Raw genomic sequence first — 13,593 nt, 5'->3', positions numbered from 1 at the left:
TGTGTATAGCATCATTGGAGCTTCATCCAATGCCATTCTAAGGGAAAGTGTTGTCACAGTGGCAGCACAAATCCAGTGTGAACTGTCAGGGCGCATCTACACTGGGAAATTTACTGGCATAACTATACAGATCTAATTATACTGTTATAGAGCTACCCATATAACTCCAGCTTCCAAAGCGACATAGCAAAATCCCCAAAAATACCCCCTTATTTAGGAATAAGAGTGCCAGCCTTTGCTAGACCTTTGACTTCTAGATTGAAGAGCCCAATATCCAAGTTTTGTTCCCCAGGCAGTTACTTTTAAACTTAAATGCTGGTAAATTTCCTCAGGTAGATGAGCCCTTAGTGTGTTGATTTCCCTTCCTAGATATTTTGTCTTTCGCTCTTCCACTTACTTCCTTTAAGGTTTTCTTCTTTCTCCCTATTATGAAACTAACAATAGAACAATGGCTTTCCCCTCCTCCTCTCCACGCCTTATTTTTAGCAACTTCTGGAAAGCTAGGTACAGTTTTATGAGTGAGTTTTATATACATATTGGGCTGTGGGAACAATTATTTCTCCCCATAAAACCCAAACTGACATGCAGTGGTTTGTTTGCTTTGAGCCTGATGACTTTTAATGAGACACCAGAACTACTGTGCTGGAAAAATTGCGCCTTTCTATGGGAGTGTAATACTAATGATCCCTGTGCTAAGCTGATCCAAACTCAGACTCCCCCCTTCCCCCCTGCAGGTCTATAATTAGGGTCTGATTGCCACACAGCCCCCTCCAAGTCAGTGTTAACTCATGTCAGGAATTTTCTCGCTCTCAGTTTACTTGTATTGGTTTTAAGTGCTGGATTAGTTGGGAGGCAAGTGGGCACCCGCGGTCATTAAATATCCCAAGGCACTTTTCCCAAAAGTCAAGGTGTTAACCCTGGTGTCCTGGCCGGTATCCAGCTTTGGTAATTAAATTCTGCCTCCCTAAATTCCCCCGCTGTGGTTTCAGTTGCAAATGGTATTGCTATGCGAAGATGTTGTGTGGGGTTGCTGTGTGCAGCTATGTGCTGTGTCTACCAGAAGTGGCTGCATTTCAGCGGCTGGTGAATGAGCCCTGCATATGCAGCTTGGCACCTTCGGGTGAAAGATGCTTCAGAATGATACTGTGACAAAAATTGGTAGTTTTCTGGGACTTTTGGAGTTGTGGCTATGCCGCACAATGAGATACCATCAGGAATTCATAGCTTGTAATGCCAGAAGGGACCATTGTGATCATCTAGTCTGATCTCCTGCGTGTAACAGACAAGAGAGTTTCCTGAATTAATTCCTGTTTTCAATTAGAGCATCTCCGGTAGAAAAACATCCAATCTTGATTTAAAAATTGCCAGTGAGGAATCCATCACAACCTAGGTAAGTTGTTCCAATGTGCTAGTGCTTGGATCCTCCTTAACCTGAGCAAAAGAAGTCACTTCATTGGCCACAACAGTACAGGGCATATGACACATGGCAGAACAGTTGGAATTCCATCCAATAGCGGGCAAGAGGATCAGAGAACTATCCCTGTTGCCCCTTATCCAGAGAGAGATGGGAACTTATTAGTGACTGGAAAATGAATAATAATCTCTAGCTCTTCTGTAGTGCTTTTCAGCAGTGGAGATCTCAGAAGCGCTTCACAATCTTTAAGGTATTTATCCTCACAACTCATCTGTGAAGTTGGGAAATATTATTATTCCTCTTGTAGAGGTGGGCAACATGACATGCCCAAGAAGTCTGTGACAGAGCAGGGAACTGAACCTGGCTTGCCGAGTCCTGGGCCACTAACCCCTAGGCCATCCTACCCAACAGCTAGCAGGGAGGGCAATGGCAAATCTGACACTTATCCCTTCATCTAGCTCAGCCTCCAGCCCCTAACCTGACACAACCGGAGCAGTTTCCGATGGTGCCATTTCGAGGCCACATCATCTTTTATTTGCTTCTCTTTTCCCTGCTCTTTATACCCTTCAGCCGTCAGCCTCTGGCAGAGCTTTCCCGCCAGCCGTGATCCGGCACCAGCTCCCCGAATAGCGTTTGCCAACTTTAAACTGCCTTTTACTTAATTGTTTCACTGGCATCCCCTTCCCCTTTCCCCGCAGAGAGGGAGCGAGCCAGGGAAGCTTAAGAGCCCCACTAATGACATAATGTTCCCTGCCGAATTGCATGTGGCGGAAGAGAATGGAGGACAAATTGCTTTCTTCACTTCTCCCTGGTTCCCCTGCTTTCCCCGGCCTCCCCTGCCCCGGCCCCCTCGAGCTGGGCCGAGCCAGGACACTTGAAGTGAAACTCAACTTCCCTTTTTTCAAGCTAATTAAACGCCTTGGTTCAGATGAGTGGATTTGTCAACGGCAGGAGCGCGGCCGGCTGGGGCTCTCTTCTCCCCCTCTCCCCCCCCAGTCCCTCCTTCGCTCCCTCTTGCTCTCTTTAAGCCTATTTGTTTCCTGTCAGTGCCTGTCTTCAGAGACCCCCCTTCTCCGAAACAAGACGACATTTTAATGGCTTCTGGCACCGGCAGACAAATAACAAACCTCACATCAACTCTTCGCAGACAGCTCCCCCCATCTCCCGCGCTTGACGGGCGTCCCCCGCGGACCTTTCTACTGGCTGTGCTCCGGCCTGCGTCACCTCCATTCGGCCCGAGTGAGGAGCAGCAGGGCCGAGAGAGACAGGAAAAAGCCACGCGGGTTGGGGCAGGGAGGGCCGGGCTGGCATGGGCTTTGGTCCTTCGTACCGGCCCTGCCCGCCTGCTGCCTTCGCCTCGGATCCTCTCTCTGAATCTTTCATCAGCGCCACGGCCCCGCAAGATGAAATATTTACGAGGCCTGCGGGTTGATCCACGCCCAAGCGGCCCCCAGTGACGGTGATGGGAACGTAACGAGGCTGGCTCCTTTCCCCCTAATTAGGGAGTGGGCTGCGTTTCCCAGAACAGGGACTGTTTTTTGGGGCGGGGTCTGCGTAACTTCAGGTACTTGGGGTCAGACTCTAGCTTTTGTTTTGTGTGTATGTGTGTGGGGGGGTTCTGAGTCCCCTATCCCAGGTCTCCCCGCAACCGGAAAATCCTCCAGATGGCCCCGAGTTCGGTTGTGGGGTCACACGCGTCGAATTATAGAACTACAGGGACCTCCCCAGCAGGGCTGGCCTTCCCCCGAATCGGGCCCCGCGCCCCTAAGAGAACCCCGCAACATTCCTAAGGACCCTCCGCCGACATGCCGCTGAAGGCACCGGCAGCCAATTGAGCTGCCGCCGAAATCCCGCCGCTGTCTTTGGCGGCAGCTCTTTCGAATCGGGCCCCGCAGTGCCTAAAGCCGGCCCTGCTCCCCAGGCTGAAGCAGAACCAAGCAAAGCTATTCTAGGCCATCCCGGACAGATGTTTGTCTAACCAGATCTTAAAAATGTCCAGGGATGGGGATTCCCCATGCAAATGCAGCTGAACAGAAAATAGGGGGACTGGGCTCTGGGGGCCTTTATAAAGGGGAGCTGTTGTCACATGGCTAAGGTCAGGCCTGTGACCTCCAGGGAGCCATTCCTATGGCTGGTCTGATCAGGAAGGGGGTGCTTTGCAGGCGCTAGGGAGGGCTGCCCTAGATTCTGAACCTGCCCCGGGGAAAGGAATGTGGACTTCGGCTTGAGCCTTCGGACTTTTTTTGGATTGCTCCTGTGGCTCGACCTGCCCCCGGGCTCCCAAGGAGGAGTAGGGAGGGATGGGTGCGGGTATCAGGGCGGCGCATGATGGCTGAGCCCCGCCATTATCCAATTTCACTTTGCACTTGGGTAAATTATTCCTCTGATTCCAGTGAAACTGAATTGCTGTTAATTCCCATCCCCAGTGTGTGCACTCAGAATGGCAGCGAGTACAGGCCTCAGCTGTACGCTGGCAGCAGAAAAGGAGCAGAGGATGATGGGAAAGGATGTCTGTCTGGATACGGAGTCTGGGAGGCAGGCTAGTCTGGGGAGCGGGCAGAGGAACAGGTTGTAGAAATGTAAATCCCGGCTCTCCTTGGTTATTGTAATGCAGCGGAGAATTGGCGCAAGGATAAATCCAAGCCTGGCTGAGCTCCTGGGGCCCCTCTCTGATTCTTGCTGATTCAGGTGCCATCTCTTGGAAGTGCTTGAGGTGACGGGCAGCATGGTTCAGTGGTGAGAACACTAGCTTGGGCGTCGAGGACACCTGAGTTCTTGTCCTGACTCCGAGCGACTGTGGGCAAATCGCGGCCGCTCTCCTGGGCCTTAGTTTCCCCATCAATAAAACGAGGGTAACAACCCTTCCCTCTGCTTGGGGATGAAAACCCTCTGGCGTGTGAATTCAAATAAGAGCTGCTGCTGCTGCTGTTTTATTTACGGACTGACACGCAGCCCTGACTCCTGCCAAAAGTGCCAGGGGATTTTTACTAGTCCTGGGTGCTCAGGGCAGGAGCTAACTGGTTGCTTGGCAATTGGGGGGTGTTGGCATTAAAAGCTCCTTCCCTAGCGGACGAGCAGCAGCCCTGCTGGGAAAGCGGGGACCCTGCTTCCGGTTGGCAGTATCGCTAGGGGGTCTCCTCCCCTCTGTGTTCCTGCATGTGCTGGAAGGGGGCCCCCAGGGAGCTTTGGTGGGGGTTGGACATGGCCGGCAGCCACAGCGCTGGGCGGGCAGCAGGCCGGGGGAGGCAGATGGTCGGCGCTGGCATGAGAGCCAGGACATTTGGGAACGTTACCGATTGCACTTTGCATCCCCCCCTCCCCTTCCCCTTCCCCTTCATCCTCCAAAGAGGCGGCAGCTCCCAGGCTTTGTAGCCGGGAGCCAGGCTCAGCCTTCTGGTGCCCCCAGAGAGACCAGATCCCAGCCCCTCCTATGGAGCTCCCTGGTGAGCCAGCCTGCCCAGGCGCCGAACCCCAGCTCCCCAGGAAGCCAGCGCTCCAGCGCCCTGGGCTGCCATCTGCAGGGAGCGTGCGGCCAAAGGCGAGGCAGGGGCGGGGCGAGAGACTTGAAGGAGCTGGAATTTCCTCATTCCCTTGGCGTGATGGGAGCATGGCCGGTTCGCAGCACGCCAGAGCGGGTAGTGCCCTCAGCAAGGCACGCGTCTCCTCCCCCCACAAGGCGTCAGCCCTGGGGGCGGGGGGGTCCGCCTCCGTGGCCCTCACAGTTCAGCCGTATCAGTGTAAGCGTCACCGGGCCCTGATCTGACTAAGTTCTGCTGTAGTTCAGGAGTGCTTAGAAGGCCCGACTGAGATCAGGGCCCCCATTATGCTGGGGTTTGCATAGACCCTGACCAAGATCAGTTCCCCCTTGAGCCAGGTGGGGCGCAGACCCCAAAGGAGATCGGGCCTCCCTGTGCCGGGTGGGGCGCAGACCCCTAAGGAGATCGGGCCCCCCTTGTGCCGGGTGGGGCGCAGACCCCTAAGGAGATCGGGCCCCCCTTGTGCCGGGTGGGGCGCAGACCCCTAAGGAGATCGGGCCCCCCTTGTGCCGGGTGGGGCGCAGACCCCTAAGGAGATCAGTTCCCCCTTGTGCCGGGTGGGGCGCAGACCCCTAAGGAGATCGGGCCCCCCTTGTGCCGGGTGGGGCGCAGACCCCTAAGGAGATCGGGCCCCCCTTGTGCCGGGTGGGGCGCAGACCCCTAAGGAGATCAGTTCCCCCTTGTGCCGGGTGGGGCGCAGACCCCTAAGGAGATCGGGCCCCCCTTGTGCCGGGTGGGGCGCAGACCCCTAAGGAGACCAGTTCCCCCTTGTGCCAGGTGGGGTGCAGACCCCTAAGGAGATCGGGCCCCCCTTGTGCCGGGTGGGGCGCAGACCCCAAAGGAGATCAGTTCCCCCTTGTGCCGGGTGGGGCGCAGACCCCTAAGGAGATCAGTTCCCCCTTGTGCCAGGTGGGGCGCAGACCCCTAAGGAGATCAGTTCCCCCTTGTGCCAGGTGGGGCGCAGACCCCTAAGGAGACCAGGCCTCCCTGTGCCAGGTGCTGCATAGGCCCCTGGCTGAGCTCGGGGCTGGGCCGTGCTGGAGCTGGAATGGGTTGTGTCCAGCGACAGGGGGCTGAAAGCGGAAGCAGAGCCACGGTGGCGCACAGATCTAACTGCCCAGGTACATCCCTAATGTTGCAGAAGGGATCGTGCTCTGGCAGCGAGCTCCTCCTGCACCTCCCTCTGCTGCGGCTACTCGGGCGTTCTTAGCACATTTGCTCAGTCAGAGCTAGTGTGGGTATGTCTCTTCAGAGTGGAAATTCCATCATCCAGCTCCCATGCAGACGTACCCACGGTCCCTGCCTGGAAGAGCTTATCAAGTGAATAAACAAGATAAAGTGCGGGAGGGGAAACTGAGGCACGGAGTGGGGCAGTGACTTGCCCAAGGCCACCCAACAAGTCAGTGGCAGAGCCAGGAATAGACCCCAGGGCCACTGGATCGATCCAGGTGGTTACAACCCCTTCACTCCCGCCACATAAACACATTATGTTTCCCACGGTGCTTCGGTCAGGCCTTGTTCTGAGCAGCCCGGTGACAAATCACTCCTCGGCTGGAAGTGCCGTCAGCCTCCTAGATCCTGTGTGGCCCCCTCGCCAGTGGCGTGGGCTCCAAGCCCATGGCCCCATGCCCATGGCTGATCGTGTTTACTCCCCTCCCTGCCAAGCCATCCAGGCAGGTGTCAAGAGGCCGCTGAACAGAGATGGCCGCAGGACAAGGGGGCGCCAGGCGGTGCATGGGAATTGGGGAGCAAACAGGATCACAGGGAGTGTGTGTGGGGGGATGGTTTCATGGAGTCCTGCACGCACAAATAAAGGCCCGGCTGGGGGAGGGGGCATCCGGGCCGTGAGCGGCATCAGTCCCATTGTCTTGGCAGCTGTGCTTGTGTGGGCCTGTCCCGGCCCCAGTGCTTGTCGTACTCGGTGTCCTGCTGCTGGGATGACAAGCTAGAGCAGGGGATGGGGTGCGGGGCTGTGTATCCCAGAGGCATTGGGGGGATCTCGGTGGGGGTGGGGGTTGGGGCATTCGTTTATAATGAGACACAGGGTGATGAGGGGCGGCAGAGTCAGGCCGAGGACGGCAAAGTGCAGGGTGAGCGTCTCAGTGCAGCCCTGCTAGTGCATCCTGATCCTGACCCACAGCCCACCCCCACCCCCTGCTATCCCAGCCCTGAGCCCCACACTCAGCTCTGCCAGTGCCCCTCACTCCCGACCCACAGCCCCCACTGTCCCAGCCCTGGGCTCCCCCATACACACAGCTCTGCCAGTGCCCCTCACTCCCGACCCGCAGCCCCCACTGTCCCAGCCCTGGGCTCCCCCATACACACAGCTCTGCCAGTGCCCCTCACTCCCGACCCGCAGCCCCCACTGTCCCAGCCCTGGGCTCCCCCATACACACAGCTCTGCCAGTGCTCCTCACTCCCGACCCGCAGCCCCCACTGTCCCAGCCCTGGGCTCCCCCATACACACAGCTCTGCCAGTGCCCCTCACTCCCGACCCGCAGCCCCCCCTGTCCCAGCCCTGGGCTCCCCCATACACACAGCTCTGCCAGTGCCCCTCACTCCCGACCCGCAGCCCCCACTGTCCCAGCCCTGGGCTCCCCCATACACACAGCTCTGCCAGTGCTCCTCACTCCCGACCCGCAGCCCCCACTGTCCCAGCCCTGGGCTCCCCCATACACACAGCTCTGCCAGTGCCCCTCACTCCCGACCCGCAGCCCCCACTGTCCCAGCCCTGGGCTCCCCCATACACACAGCTCTGCCAGTGCCCCTCACTCCCGACCCGCAGCCCCCACTGTCCCAGCCCTGGGCTCCCCCATACACACAGCTCTGCCAGTGCTCCTCACTCCCGACTCGCAGCCCCCACTGTCCCAGCCCTGGGCTCCCCCATACACACAGCTCTGCCAGTGCCCCTCACTCCCGACCCGCAGCCCCCCCGTCCCAGCCCTGGGCTCCCCCATACACACAGCTCTGCCAGTGCCCCTCACTCCCGACCCGCAGCCCCCACTGTCCCAGCCCTGGGCTCCCCCATACACACAGCTCTGCCAGTGCCCCTCACTCCCGACCCGCAGCCCCCCCTGTCCCAACCCTGGGCTCCCCCATACACTCAGCTCTGCCAGTGCCCCTCACTCCCGACCCGCAGCCCCCACTGTCCCAGCCCTGGGCTCCCCCATACACACAGCTCTGCCAGTGCTCCTCACTCCCGACCCGCAGCCCCCACTGTCCCAGCCCTGGGCTCCCCCATACACACAGCTCTGCCAGTGCCCCTCACTCCCGACCCGCAGCCCCCCCTGTCCCAGCCCTGGGCTCCCCCATACACACAGCTCTGCCAGTGCCCCTCACTCCCGACCCGCAGCCCCCACTGTCCCAGCCCTGGGCTCCCCCATACACACAGCTCTGCCAGTGCTCCTCACTCCCGACCCGCAGCCCCCACTGTCCCAGCCCTGGGCTCCCCCATACACACAGCTCTGCCAGTGCCCCTCACTCCCGACCCGCAGCCCCCACTGTCCCAGCCCTGGGCTCCCCCATACACACAGCTCTGCCAGTGCCCCTCACTCCCGACCCGCAGCCCCCACTGTCCCAGCCCTGGGCTCCCCCATACACACAGCTAGGGTGACCAGATGTCCTGATTTTATAGGGACAGTCCCGATTTTTGGGTCTTTTTCTTATATAGGCTCCTATTACCCCCCACCCCCAGTCCCGATTTTTCACATTTGCTGTCTGGTCACCCTACACACAGCTCTGCCAGTGCTCCTCACTCCCGACTCGCAGCCCCCACTGTCCCAGCCCTGGGCTCCCCCATACACACAGCTCTGCCAGTGCTCCTCACTCCCGACCCGCAGCCCCCCCGTCCCAGCCCTGGGCTCCCCCATACACACAGCTCTGCCAGTGCCCCTCACTCCCGACCCGCAGCCCCCACTGTCCCAGCCCTGGGCTCCCCCATACACACAGCTCTGCCAGTGCTCCTCACTCCCGACCCGCAGCCCCCACTGTCCCAGCCCTGGGCTCCCCCATACACACAGCTCTGCCAGTGCCCCTCACTCCCGACCCGCAGCCCCCACTGTCCCAGCCCTGGGCTCCCCCATACACACAGCTCTGCCAGGGCCCCTCACTCCCGACCCGCAGCCCCCACTGTCCCAGCCCTGGGCTCCCCCATACACACAGCTCTGCCAGTGCCCCTCACTCCCGACCCGCAGCCCCCACTGTCCCAGCCCTGGGCTCCCCCATACACACAGCTCTGCCAGTGCCCCTCACTCCCGACCCGCAGCCCCCACTGTCCCAGCCCTGGGCTCCCCCATACACACAGCTCTGCCAGTGCCCCTCACTCCCGACCCGCAGCCCCCACTGTCCCAGCCCTGGGCTCCCCCATACACACAGCTCTGCCAGTGCCCCTCACTCCCGACCCGCAGCCCCCACTGTCGCAGCCCTGGGCTCCCCCATACACACAGCTCTGCCAGTGCTCCTCACTCCCGACCCGCAGCCCCCACTGTCCCAGCCCTGGGCTCCCCCATACACACAGCTCTGCCAGTGCCCCTCACTCCCGACCCGCAGCCCCCCCGTCCCAGCCCTGGGCTCCCCCATACACACAGCTCTGCCAGGGCCCCTCACTCCCGACCCGCAGCCCCCACTGTCCCAGCCCTGGGCTCCCCCATACACACAGCTCTGCCAGTGCCCCTCACTCCCGACCCGCAGCCCCCACTGTCCCAGCCCTGGGCTCCCCCATACACACAGCTCTGCCAGTGCCCCTCACTCCCGACCCGCAGCCCCCACTGTCCCAGCCCTGGGCTCCCCCATACACACAGCTCTGCCAGTGCCCCTCACTCCCGACCCGCAGCCCCCACTGTCCCAGCCCTGGGCTCCCCCATACACACAGCTCTGCCAGTGCCCCTCACTCCCGACCCGCAGCCCTCACTGTCCCAGCCCTGGGCTCCCCCATACACACAGCTCTGCCAGTGCCCCTCACTCCCGACCCGCAGCCCCCACTGTCCCAGCCCTGGGCTCCCCCATACACACAGCTCTGCCAGTGCCCCTCACTCCCGACCCGCAGCCCCCACTGTCCCAGCCCTGGGCTCCCCCATACACACAGCTCTGCCAGTGCCCCTCACTCCCGACTCGCAGCCCCCACTGTCCCAGCCCTGGGCTCCCCCATACACACAGCTCTGCCAGTGCCCCTCACTCCCGACCCGCAGCCCCCACTGTCCCAGCCCTGGGCTCCCCCATACACACAGCTCTGCCAGTGCCCCTCACTCCCGACCCGCAGCCCCCACTGTCCCAGCCCTGGGCTCCCCCATACACACAGCTCTGCCAGTGCCCCTCACTCCCGACTCGCAGCCCCCACTGTCCCAGCCCTGGGCTCCCCCATACACACAGCTCTGCCAGTGCCCCTCACTCCCGACCCGCAGCCCCCACTGTCCCAGCCCTGGGCTCCCCCATACACACAGCTCTGCCAGTGCCCCTCACTCCCGACCCGCAGCCCCCTGCCATCTCAGCCCTGGAGAGATTGGAACCGAGATGGCAGGGGGCTGCTGGCAGAGAAGCTGCAGCGGAGAAGGCAGGAGTAACAGTGGCAAAGGCCACGGGGAATTGAGGCTTTAAAGGCTTTTAAGGGGGCTGGGAGGATGGGCCCGGTGGGTGGCCTGGGCGTGTGCAGATGCAGGCCGGGGCAGCACCCTTTGCTCTTAAGTGCAGCAGGAGCCGCAGCCTTGAGTGCCGAGAGGGGAGTTTTCCTAGCGCCCATTGTTCATTCCCAGGCCCCGGTGAGCTGGGGCGTGGGCCTGGGTTAATGCTGCTCCTGGCACACAGCTCCGGAGTAGGGGCTGCCCGCCTGCCCCACGGGGAGGTGGGAGTTGGGGGGCCAGCCCCACCCCAATCCTTTCCCTTAGCTTCACCCTGTAGGCAGGGAGTGGGGCCCAGGGACGGGTCAGACAGGGTGCTCACAGTGGTGACGTTGGGGCTTTTCCTCCCCCTTGCTCCTCTGCACAGCTCCTCTTCATCCTCATCCTCAGCGCGAGGCACTGTCCTGCTGAGCCTGTTCCAACGGGGCTGGACCCAGTCCCACTTCTCCCTGGGGCACGGCCCCCCTCGGAAGCCAGTCCGAGCCCTTCTCCTCCCTAATCCGAGCGAGCGAACAGATGGGTGGAATCCTCTCCGTGGCTGGCACCGCGGCAGATGGCATTAGCTGGCACTCTGTCACCTGGGCGCCTCCATCCTGCCACGGATTCTTCTCTGAGCCAGGCCCGGCTGCAGCAGGACTCCGTTCCTGCTGGGGGGTGGGGAGAGGGGCAGGCTATCCAAGCTGCCGGGGGGCCTATCCACGGGTGCCTGGCGGCCCCCCACCACCAGGGAACTCCAGGCCTGGCACGCCACTTTTGAAGCTTCACCCATACACACAGCTCTGGGCTGTGGGCTCTTGTAGCGGGTGGCGGATGCGTCCATGTGGCTTGGGGACTGGCGCAGCTTCTCCGAGCCATTCTCTTACCCCCGGCCATTGTTTTGATTGGGTGAGCCAGAGATGGGCCTGATCTGCTGGATTTCAGAGCCCGATCCCTGCACCCGCAGGCTTCGACAGAGCGCCAGACTCTGCAGTAGTGGGGGGAGCGCCATGGTCCTGCCATGGTTGGGCCCCTCCCCACAAAGTGGGGATCAGACCCCTCAACCCGTGAAATCACCTCCCGCTCCCAGGTGTCCCCTCTCCAAGAGCTGGCCGGGTCACAGGACATGACCTCTGGCTCAGATTGTGCACCAAGAACAAAGGCGCTAGCAGGAGGCTTGTGGTGCCGCAGGATGCCTGGGTTCTCCCCACCGCCTCCGCTGTGATTAATGGAACTGGCCACTGGATGTCACTTTGTAGGCGGGGGAAGGCAGGGGGGGTTAGGGGGAGGATGAGATCTGGGAGTCTCTCTCTGTGGGGGTGGGGCATGAACCTTGGGCCCAGGGATGAAATGGCTGCATGAGGAGCAATGAGGGGCAGTCAGAACATGGGTTAGCCTGGTCCCTGTTTTATAGATGGGGAAACTGAGGCATAGAGAGGGGCAGTAGCTTGCCCAATGCCACACTGCCAAACAGAGGTAGGACTAAAACCCAGGAATATCGACTGTAATCCACTAGATCCCACTCCCCTGCCAGAGCTGGGAAAAGAACCCAGGAGTCCTGTCTCCCAGCCTGCACCCTGCTCTAACCACTAGATCCCACTCCCCTCCCAGAGCTGGAAATACACTCCCAGCCTCCTGCTCTAAGCACCGGACCACACACCCTTCCTGAAGTGGCAACAGACCTCCGGATTCCTGACGCCCCAGCCTGCGCTCTGAGCACTAGGCCCTGGTGGGAAGAGAATCCAGCCGTGCTGAGGCCTGCTCCTGTCAGTATTCTGGGATGTAGGCAGGTCCCTCTCAGAATGCTCCTCCTCGCCCCCCAGCGCCGGCCGCACTGAATCTCGGCAGAGCTGGCCCGGGGACTGTTCCATATTCGCAGACAATCTGTTTGCGCCCATCTGGTGAAGTTGTAGCCTGTCTTTCTCCCTCGCAGCTCTCCCCTCCCGACAGAAATAGTCTCAGGTGTCTAAATATCCCAAGCCATCTGACTGGCAATAACCAGCCAACAACCACTTGCTCCTGAGACCCGGCTCCTGGGCTTCTAACAGCTTCCAGACAGGTCAACAAAACCTTCCCCTAACTTTATGGTGATGGGCTCCATGTCTTCTACAGGCCACTTGGTCGTCTCCTGCCCGCTCCCCATCTCCTTTTAGGGGTCATGGGTCACCAGGTGCAGCCCGTTCCCTCTCGTCCCCTCACATCTGCCTGGCCATGTCTGTCTTCACCCTGAAATCCACCTGTGTATCCTGGGACAGCTGCGGTCTCCAGCTCCAAACAGAGACGTGGGGGCTCCGAAAACTTGGTGGGGGTGAGGTGTATCTCAGCTTGATTCCCCCAAAACGGAAGCACTCGAGCTCAGCGACCGCTTTTGGAAAACACTGGCCCTGGTTAAGCCAAACCTCTTGGCTGGCTTTGCCAGTGGAGTGATGTGAGAAATAGTCCCTGAAGCATATGTCAGGAAAATCCCCAAACAGTTTAAAAAGAAGTTTTCTTGCATATCAAGTGGTGTGGACAGACTGCCCCATGGGAGGGAACAAAGTGTTCATTGACATGGGTTTGGGGTTAGGGTGACCAGACAGCACATGTGAAAAATCGGGACGGGGGTGGGGGGTAATAGGAGCCTATATAAGAAAAAGACCCAAAAATTGAGACCGTCCCTATAAAATCGGGACATCTGGTCACCCTAGTTTGGGGTGGACTGACTGTTTCATTCGCTGCTTTGCTACTAGAGTAATGTGAACATTGCATTATCTATCTATCTATCTATCTATCTATCTATCTATCTATCTCCATTTACACCCATCTCTCTCCACACTTCTGTCTGATCGATCTTTCCATCTGTCCACACACACATATCAAAGTAACAACCAATATTTCTCCCATATAATGGACTTGGAATCAGTTACTCCATACACAGGCCGCACAAACCAACCCATGTAGCAACACACCGAGTGCTTAGATGTAGGGAGAACTCTCTGCGAGTGGTCAGATGTGTGGGTCTGACTCTGAAGCTGTGCACAGGGCTGAGTGGCTCAGAACAGGCCATAAGTCCTGC

The 13,593-nt window shown here is 59.7% G+C and overlaps 1 protein-coding gene across 2 annotated transcripts in view; it reads left to right on the top strand.

The window, feature by feature from the left end:
• Positions 1–13,593, top strand: part of NFIX (nuclear factor I X) — a 227,001-nt gene that overhangs the window by 1,150 nt on the left and 212,258 nt on the right. The gene's annotated exons all lie outside the window — the stretch shown is intronic.

Source organism: Mauremys mutica, chromosome 20 (assembly GCF_020497125.1).
Source record: "Mauremys mutica isolate MM-2020 ecotype Southern chromosome 20, ASM2049712v1, whole genome shotgun sequence".
NCBI classification, from domain to species: Eukaryota; Metazoa; Chordata; order Testudines; family Geoemydidae; genus Mauremys; species Mauremys mutica.
The sequence above is the reverse complement of the archived record's forward strand: the minus strand, read 5'-3'. Positions and strand labels throughout refer to the sequence as shown.